Source organism: Malurus melanocephalus, unplaced genomic scaffold, assembly GCF_030028575.1.
Source record: "Malurus melanocephalus ecotype Western Australia unplaced genomic scaffold, MMel_1.1 scaffold_442, whole genome shotgun sequence".
In the NCBI taxonomy this organism is placed as follows: Eukaryota; Metazoa; Chordata; class Aves; order Passeriformes; family Maluridae; genus Malurus; species Malurus melanocephalus.
The window spans coordinates 191,825-201,585 of NW_026623674.1; the positions used below are offsets into that span (position 1 = coordinate 191,825).

The 9,761-nt window shown below is 49.0% G+C and overlaps 1 protein-coding gene across 1 annotated transcript in view; it reads right to left on the bottom strand.

Moving 5' to 3' along the window:
• The window catches only part of LUZP1 (leucine zipper protein 1), a 38,416-nt gene extending 29,514 nt beyond the window's left edge, over nucleotides 1–8,902 (bottom strand). Inside the window, exon 1 of the mRNA XM_057380269.1 lies at nucleotides 8,785–8,902. The gene's annotated coding sequence lies outside the window, so the exon portion shown is untranslated. The remainder of the gene's footprint in view (nucleotides 1–8,784) is intronic.
• Nucleotides 8,903–9,761: the final 859 nt, after the last annotated feature.

A 9,761-nucleotide genomic window follows, 5' to 3' on the forward strand; every position in this document is an offset into this window, starting at 1 on the left:
GGAAGGAAGGAAGGAAGGAAGGAAGGAAGGAAGGAAGGAAGGAAGGAAGGAAGGAAGGAAGGAAGGAAGGAAGGAAGGAAGGAAGGAAGGAAGGACTGGCATGGCTGTACTGAGACAGGACCACACTGCTACCATCACCATACTGCTCCTTTCTACAGAGGAGGGAAAGAATAAGAAATTCACATTTCCCCCCTCATCTTAGTTGGCAGTGAGGGGATGAAATTACCCCAGTTCAGCTCCCATTTCAGTGTTAGTGTCCAAAGCTGAAGCAGGTTGCTTAGGACTGCATTAAGTCATGAAAATCTCCAGCGTCAGAAATTCCCCAASCCCTCGGCTGTTCTCTGTCAGAACAATCACAGGGAGAAAATTATTTTCCTTTATGTTCAGCCAGAATTTACCATGCTGCACTYAGAGTGGCGCAATTTCCAGCATCAGTCCAGACTGGCAGATAAATGGATTGAGAGCAACCCTGCAGAGACAGAGTTGGGGGTATTGGTAGTAAAAAAATTGGATATGACCCAGCAATGTGTGCTTGCACCCTAGAAAGACAACAGTGTCCTTGACTGAATCAAAAAAATTATGGCCAGCAGGTCAAGGGAAGTGATTCTCCTGCTCTGCTCTCATGAGACCCCATCTGGGAACACCACATCTGGAGTTCTGGAATCCTCAGAAAGACTACTCCCTCAGAAAGCAGGGGCACAAGAGGCCACAAAAAAGATCCAAGGGCTGTAACTTTTGTGAAGAAGGGCTGAGAGAGTTGGGGCTGTTCARTCTGGAAAAGAGAAGACTCCAGGGAGATCTTATAGTGGCCTTTCAATTTATAAAGAGGRTTTATAAGAAAGACACAAAGAGACATTTTACCATATGCTGCAGTGATGGGATGTGAGCAATGGTTCCAAACTAAAAGAGGGTAAGTTAAGMTTGGATATTTGGAAGAAATTCTTCCCTGTGAAGGTRGTGAGTCACTGGCACAAGTTGCCCAAAGAAGCTGTGGATGCCCCATCCCTRGAAGWGATCAAGGTCAAGTTGGATGGGGYTTWAGGTGACMTRGKCCAGTGAAASATCCACCTGAATCTCATGACACTTCAGACACCACCTCATCAGTGCTGAGCAGAAGAGAACAACCTCCTCTTGATCTGCCTCACATGCAGTCACTGCCATGCTGCCAGTGCTTTGCTGACCTATCCAGCTTGCTGCTGCCATTCTTGCTTTTGCAAGTCTGTCTGCCCCACTAGCTAGCATACAGCTGTGCTCCTAAGCAAGAACTGTGCTGAACTCTCAGCCACATGCTTCAGCAATCACAGCAGTCACTAGAGGCACACAGGGTAGAGATTATTAAAAAAACAGAAAACAAACAAACAAAAAAAAAAACACAAAAAAAAAAACCACAAAAAAACCCCAACCAACCAAAAAAAAAGAAACAAACAAAAAAAACCCAACAAAAATAAACAAACCCCACCCTGCTCTGCAAATCAGCTCAAAGTGTGGGTAGCAGAGGAAAAGTGAATGGAGATGATCTGTGTGTAAGGACTTGGGAGCATGTTTCTGTTGTAAGACAGTCAAAGAAAGCAAGCTAGAGAATGGGGCTTGCCCTCCTGCTCCTCGAGGAGGGAAATGTGGGGCAGGTGACCCAGGTCTGAGGAGTGCYACCTGGCAATCAAGGCAAACAGCAAGGCACAGATGTTACCCTGCACTCAGCAGTTGCTCTTTCTCTCTTCCCACACCTCAAGCCAGCCTCTCAGCCCAGCTCTWAAACACCAGCTATGCACAGTCTGTTTGAGGTCTACACTCTGCAGAGACTACACCCCAGAGAGCTACCCCATCTTCCCAGAGATTTCCCCAGTAATCTCTGCCCTGTGTGCCTCTAGTGACTGATGGAAGAGTTCCCCACCTCCACAGCTTGGTAATGCTCCACTGCAGCATTGCTCCTGCAGTCACCTTCAAACACAATTTCACAGCTTTCCCAAAGCACTGCTGATACTCGCTCTCCCCCTCGCAGCACCTCTGACAGTGGTTACAGACAAAAGGAAAAGCCCTATTCCAGACTCTGCTTCTTGTTCCCATGCTMTGCCCAACACAAAAAGGTAACATCCAGAGAATACTAGAGCATAGGAAGTCAGTTTATACTAACAGCCAAAATTCATATAGAAACATCAACACCCACGTTACACAAGATACCTTTATGCAAAGACATTAGTCACACCCAACAATATTAAAAACCATCCTGAAGAAAAACTATACCGAATGGGATGCAGACAACAGAGTGAGAGGMTTCATTAGGAATTCTCAATTGCTTCAAATTCCAATTTTCACCAYGAAGCAGTACTAGTAGTTATTTATTATCATCCAGAAATTATTGTTTTCTAATAAAAACAGACATATTTCCAAATTATTCACACTACCTGAGAAATCAGTGTTTTTGCAGCTCTGTTCCAGATCCTAGGTCAGGAATCTCCATTCTATTCCAGTAAATTTCAGTAAGATATCACATGTAACAACAAGTTCTTGAAGCAGTTTCATCAGATTTTCCCTTTAAGGTAACCCACTGCACTCCCACGTGAAGCACAGGCACCTCAAAGGCACAAGCAGCTGAAAGTGCTGCAGTGGAATCAGATGATCAGCATAACCTTGGAGCCTCTGCAGCCTCCTTTCAGCTTTGGGAACATATCCTGTGATTTTCAAACCAATCCAATGGAGAAGACAGCCTTAATGTTCRGGGTGAATTTTAAGACCCAGATAATGCATACAAAAGGAATTTCTGTTACAGCAATTTTGAGAATGAATGTGAAAATCAAGTCTGACAGATTTTGCTGCAACATGTACAGAGGGTGCAGCACTGCAGCAAAAGCTGTCACTCCCATCTGAACGGAGCTGTGCGGCATGCAGGATGGGTGGCAGGGCTGACAACACCAAGCAGCAGAGCCATGCTGTCAGCAGCCATCACTGCACAGCCCAGAGCTGTTCTACGTTTCTGCAAGCACTGCATTGCATGCAATAATGAGGAAAATGTGAAAAGTAAACATTCAAGGTAAAGGGAAACATTCTTGAGCTAATTAAAGAGTTGCTGGAGCTTACGTTCATCSTGATCAGTCATGCAGAAAGACATTTTCAGCTTAGGATGAAGCTGGCRTTTTTTAGAGGTCAATTAAAACACTGCAACACTTACATGAGATGTAAGAACACAGGCCCTACTACATCACACAACAACGTGCTCCCTCTTTTGCTCTCATGCCACCTTTACCCACCTAGGCACTTGCACTTCCAGGGCAGGGTACTTGCTGTCACCAGCTCCTGCACCCTCTGAGGAGAGGGGAGCAGTCAATGGCATGACCTGTTACATGCTGCCCACGGGCCCCCAAAGTGGGAGAGCTGCTGTCCTGGATAGAGGTGATGTGTGCCACCAGAAGGCACCTTCCTCAGCTGCCCCACGGGACTGCTGTGCCAYGACACAGACCAGGCAGCCCTCTCAAATCACCTGTCTACAGCCACAGATGCTTTCCTCTCCTACTGTGCAGCCTGACACATGAGCCCCAAGCTCCAGTGGTTTTGTAATATTAACCACCAAAGCTGAATCCTACCAGGGCTAAGAAAGCCTTGGTTCTCATCTCCTGTGCTCTGCTTTCTCGGAGGCGTGCAGTGTGCACTCAAGGACAGCCACAACACTATTTGCAAGGGGTCTGAATGAAATTAGTCCTACTACTTCTGAGCCAAACAATCACAAATCCAAGCAAGAAACATGGGGCTCTGTGGCAAAAAAAAAATCTTATTTAGATCAATGGCCCCTCCCCCCACCCTCTAGGCATCAAGTTTGCAAGTTGAAATCACAAACCTCAAAACCGGCTGAGTTAATGTGTTAATTTGATACTAAGTAAGGTTTGATACTATGGCCTAGGCAGTACAGCAGGTCAAACTATGACTTAATCTAGGACTTAAAAATGAATTAGCTCAGAAAATTCAGAACTATAAATGTTTACATGCAGGGGCTTGTCCGCCACATACTAATAAAAAATCATTAAAGCCTACACTTTCCCCTTTGTGACTTGAAGTGGCAAAATCGCCACATTCATCACAAACCAGGGCAGCCAGCAAGGAGAAGTGAAGAGAAAGTATCCACACTTGACGCTCCATGTCTCTCAYTGCTTCATCCTAAAGCACCCAGGAGCCCACCTGTCAGAGTGGGATSTGCCAAGGCAACGAGGCCAGTCTGCTTCACTGCCACCAAGGGAATGTAGTGAGCATGGCTGGGCTGGGGACAGCTGSTCCTCTGACAGACAGGACAGGGCAGGGCAAGATAACAGCGATTATGCTCCAGCAGGCCAAGGAGCAGCCATACGGAAGTTTCCAGCTCACACAAAGTATTTACACACGTGAGACCAGTGCACTTTGCTGGCCCAAGTTCAAAACAGTTGCTCAGAGCCCAGACTCTGAAGTTACTTTGCAGGGAAGATGTTTGAGGTTTGCTCAATCCAAGGAAGCYCTGACAAACAGGGCCGAAAGGATTGGGACTTAATAAATGTGGGAAATTTTTCACYGAAGTCCTTTAAACATGATGTCTCCACTCCTCTGCCCAAACGTGGGCAGCACTTCATGCAGACAGGAACTTTGCAAAGGTAGCACATCCAAACTCACTACGAAAGCATGGTGGTGACAGAGATCTCAACACAGGCAGCAATGCTTAGTATGCTCAAGGGATGCTATTACTGCACAAATAACMTCACAGACTTTGGACCAGATCCTCAAACTTCAATTTTATAGCCATTTTCAGGTGGCCCTGCACTGCATCTGCCCCCATTTAGCCTCTTGCTCCCCTCCATTGGCCAGAGTAAAGTAGCCCTGCAGCCAGGCTGRGAATCGGACAGGGCTAAAGAGAGTGTGTGTGGGGGGGGAGGCTGATGGTTAATTTTCACCCAGATCAACTCCCTGAACATGGCTCCTTGGAGTTTTTGTCAGCTGGGSCAGGGCTAGAAGGGGCACTTGGAGGAGAAAGTAGTTAGGACAAGGCAAAAGGCAAACTCTCCTCCAGGCACAATTCCCACCTGCACTGATGCAGTGCTTCCCAGATYCATGACTGGAAAGGATGTGAAAATCCCAATCTCTCCTCCAACTTGACAAGAGCAAGCAGCCGCTCTCATCTGCCCACTATCATACATAAACAAACTTACCAGCTTACGTGTTCTTCTACTTCACACCCGTATATTAGCAATTTTGTTAGCAAAGAAATTATCCCTTTCATTCCTGGGTTTTTTGCTGTGGATCCTAAGGGGCTCTGCTATGGGAAGAGCCTCTCATGGCACTCAAGGCTGCAGAATAGCCTGAGTGCTAAGTACAACATTAAAACTCATTTTTTTCTAAATGCCCCCTCTCTTTTCAGCCCATCACTCACAGGGTGCATTCACCTTTCTGGACTGTGTTTTTATGAGAAATTCAAAYGTTCAGGAATGCAAATATTATGTTCGCTGCATAACTACTACAAGAAAGCACCAAAATATTCTCAGCTTTCTTCTACAGAAAAGGAAACAGAAACTGCCTGTGCATAGCATTCATGCTTCTGTGCATGCTGCTGTAGCTTAGGTAAAGCTGTGTGTTGCACCTGCATATCCTACTCCACATTGGTGAGAGATAAAGAACATAGGGCTGAGGCATCCTTACAACCCCTTACCTGCCAAGATTAGGGCCTCCGCAGGGGAATATCACTGCCAAAACCTAAGAYACCGCCAGAGACACAAAAGCATTAAGGCCTAAATTGCCACATTCTRATGGCTGACATCCAATGCCACACTTTATATTTGATCATCTCAAAAAGCACTGGTTTTCAGGCTGCTGAATCAACCCAAACCCCACCGACTTCATGGGAATGGCATGCCTGGCATGCTTTCTCAATCAGGGTGGTTATGAAGGCTCCTAAATCTGGACAGTTAAAGGTTTGTGGGTTTTCCACCAAACTGATTCCTGTCACCAGCTCTAAACCCTCAAATCCAGAGAGATGTGACTGTCCACAGTATGTGCAGTCACCACCAGGAGAAGGCTGCCAGCCCCTGTTACCCTGGCAAACAGCTGAGCTTGGACAGRGAGATTAATCACACCTTTGGTGGCTACAGAGGGAAGAGGAGATCAAGTTAAAGGACTAAGCCTTTCAAAGATTCAGCCCACTGAAAGCAGAGAGAATAACAGCATGGAAAGACAAAGCCAACCACCAGCTTTGGGAACGCAGGAAGTGCTGACAAACACCTTGCTCATCAGCTACCACCAAGCATCTGAAAACATTCATGCTTTCTACTTCACGTGTGTGAATACAACCATTACCCAAGGCAAAAAGTCTGTACAGCAGGCCTTAGACTTGCTAAGATGTAAGTAATCATGCCATAACCATCGCAACAAAGGTTCTCTCTTTCAACACATTTTAAGGGTTCCCATGACCTGCAGTACACTAGTTAGTGCAAAATAYATTACTACTACAAATCATCACCCTCGTGGGAATCTTCCAAACAAAACGATCTCCTAAAGAGATTATTTTTTTTTCATTTTAATGTAACAATTGTATCAAAATTGTCCTTTTCTTTTTTTTCATTTGGCTCAGTAATGCCAGCCGTATTTTTTGAAAAGCTTCCATGAGGAAAGAGGCTTCTGGTTCCTTACSAACCACAGCCCACGGTGGGAAGGAAGAGTTGCTTGGTGCACAACCTCAGAGTGCCTGGGTACAATACTCTGGTAAGGTCATGCTCAAAGATGTAACCACCAACCCATCTGAACATACAAAATAACATGGTCTAGACTGCAAGGCATACTGGGCATGTAAATATTATAATTTCTTGTAATAGCCACATTTGAGACRTCTCTTTTTTAACAAGAGTAACAACAAGTTAGCCTACAATTCCTAGCCTCATATTAAATAAAGAAAATCAATAACTTATTCTCAGCTAGGCAATTTTCAGAACACAGAGAAAGCTGGAAAAGAAGTGAAAAGTCCATGCTGTTGCAATTCATTTCTACTTCCTAGGCAGTCAGTGTCGGTCAGACCACCCTGAACTGGGGTGCAAAAACTTTACCATTTCATAGCATTATGAGGAAGTTGAAGGGCTACTTAGACCAGAAGACACAGGGGATCTAACTACTCTTGAACTGTGCTGTTCTCCCACACTCCCTTGCCCAAATTAATTCCTTCCCACAGGAACTTTCAGACACATGTCCAAAAGAAACACAGCAATCAGCTCTCCATGTCCTCCTCCTCCTTGCAGCGTTACAGAGGGCTGGCTGCCCTGAGCAGCYCCAGGCATCCAGGCACGATGCTGGTGAGGAGGTCCCATGCCCAGGAGGGGTCTTGCACTCCAGGACCCTGCACAACTATCACTCCCTCCGGCCTCCACGAGTCCCAGGGTGGGGGCATCAGCCTGGCAGGCAATGTCCTTACTGCTGCAGAGCCAACACAACGGAGGAATAACACTTCTGCAAGTGCCGCAAATGCAAAGCAGCCACAGAGCACGCTGTCCCTGCCGAAATATGCCACTTGGCTACTGGCGGCACAAACTGACCAGAGCACAGAGCTGCTGGTTCTGTACTTGCACAGACTGTAACACTGGGGAACAACGTCCCCCCTCAATGTCCTGCGGGTCAGCAGACGCATACCTCTGCCAAGAGGCTGTAGGCATGTGATAAGTTACTGCATTTTTTTCCCCTAAACGCGGAATGCCAGAGACTATTCCAGGTTGTAAAAATCCCCCGTTTCCACTGTCATCACTGTGGTRCTGCTAGGAAAGGCGCTCGCCCACCCCAGCGGCTCTCGGCGAGACTCGATAAGGAACAACCCCAGCACACGCGGCAGCGATGAGCGCTCCTTCCCCTGATTTTTGTGGAGAATTTTAACAGCATTTACACACCAAKTAAAATCTACTCCCACTGCACCTAACTCAAATATGCTGATTAGTTAGGATGGTCACTTTAACTTGTGTTTAATTGGTTAAAAGGCTTCAGATTTAGCATTAGAAGGGGGGAAAAATGCAGATTTGCAATAAAAGCGCGATCACCAAGGACAACCAGCAAAGGTCTGCTGTGCCACGGCTTCACATGCCAGCACATGAGACACCTGACAAAGCCAAATGGGGCAATTTTCAGAAATTTTCGAAAGAGGAAAAGTTTCACAGTGTTCCATCAATTAACTCCCTCACGACGGAGGAGCAAAGACTGAAGTGATTAACAAAGTCAGAGGGTCAGAAAATATATATATATTCACATATACAAAAGAACGCTAATAATTATATCAAACGTGGGCGGGCTGGGAAAGAAGGAATTCGGGGAAAAYAAGCAACAGGAAAGGGAGTATGTGGCTGCAGCAAGGAAAAAAAAAATGTTAGCCACAGAAAACGCGTTAAGCGCCTGGAAACCTCCAAAATCTCAACTCCACCAAAGGGTTGAGGATCTTCCTTGAGGGCAGCTGGCGGCAGAGAGGAGCGGCGGGATCGTGCCCTTCCCGGGCGGGGACGGGGCCGCTCTCCGCTCAGGAAAGCGGCTGTTCCGGTCCCGTCGGAAGGAGCCCGACGGCGGCTCCATTTCCGAGCGGGAGCCGAGGCCCCGCCGGGCACCTCAGGGCCGGGTCRCCCGCGGGTGGCGGCGGCTGCGAGGATCCCCCGCGGGCGACCCGGCCTTGAGGCACCCGCTCGTTCCGCCCGGGAAGGGACGGGAAGGCGGCGGCGGCGGTCAAAGACAAAGCGGATGCCTCAAATTCCTCCCCGCCCCGCCGGTCTGCGGCACCCCCCGCCCGCCGCCCCTTCATCACCCACTTCTGCCTACCTGGGCAGCAGGAGCGGCCAGACTTCCCTCCCTCCCAGCCCGGGCTTGGGCAGCCGCAGCCCGCGAGGGGCTCCGGGACTCGGACGACGGGTGCGGGCGCTGACAATGAGGGGAGGGCCGCGGTGCCGGGCGGTGCTTGACGTCAGCGGCAGTGGGGCGGGGGATGGCGGCCCGGCCCGGCCGTGGAGCGGCTCCGCGGCGTCCGCTCCCGGCCCTGGAGAGGGCGGGGTGGGAGCGGCCGCCATTTTGGGGGGGTCGGGAGCTTCTCGGGGCAGGGAGGGGGAAGCTGCCGGAGGGCCTGAGGGAGGAACTGTCGTGGGGTTGTGTTCGTGGACGCGGCGCATTGCAGGCGCTTCGATGGCTGGTTGTACAGTGTGTTCGTGTTTCAGAGTTAACCGGACACTCCCTTCTCGAGTCCCTGCCCTGCGCTACCCCTGGCAAGAAGCTTTGGTGGCGGGTCGGGTAGTACCGGTCCCGGCTCTCTCAAAAGAGGGCAGAGCCCCCCGCCCGGTGGCACAGCGAGATTTTATCCTCCTCTCGCGCCTCCCCTTGCATCCCCCTTCAGTGCCATCTCTTGGAGAGTTCGGGACTTGCTGGTCAATCCAGCTGTGGTTGGTTCCACCTCTGGTATGTGCAGCCTGAGGATGCCGAGATGGGATCAGAGACAAGAGCCCCCGCCSCCGGCACTAACCGGGAAAAGTTGCTCCCTGTGTGCCTGGACGGTAACCGGAGCCCCGCGATTGCTGACCGGGCTGGAGGTGTGGTGAAGGACACCGGGAAGCGTGTCTCGGTCTTCTCTCCATCACCGCCTTTGCCCTTGCCCAGCTGAATCCACAGCAGACGTGGTCCGAGGCCGGTGAGCAATTCGAACCTCTCAGCCAGGCAGCGAGATTTGACAGGCTTGGAACCAACTGTTCCTTTTGGCCAGTGTGTCCTTAGCTAAACTCGCTTCMACACTTTTATTTCAGACCACGGCA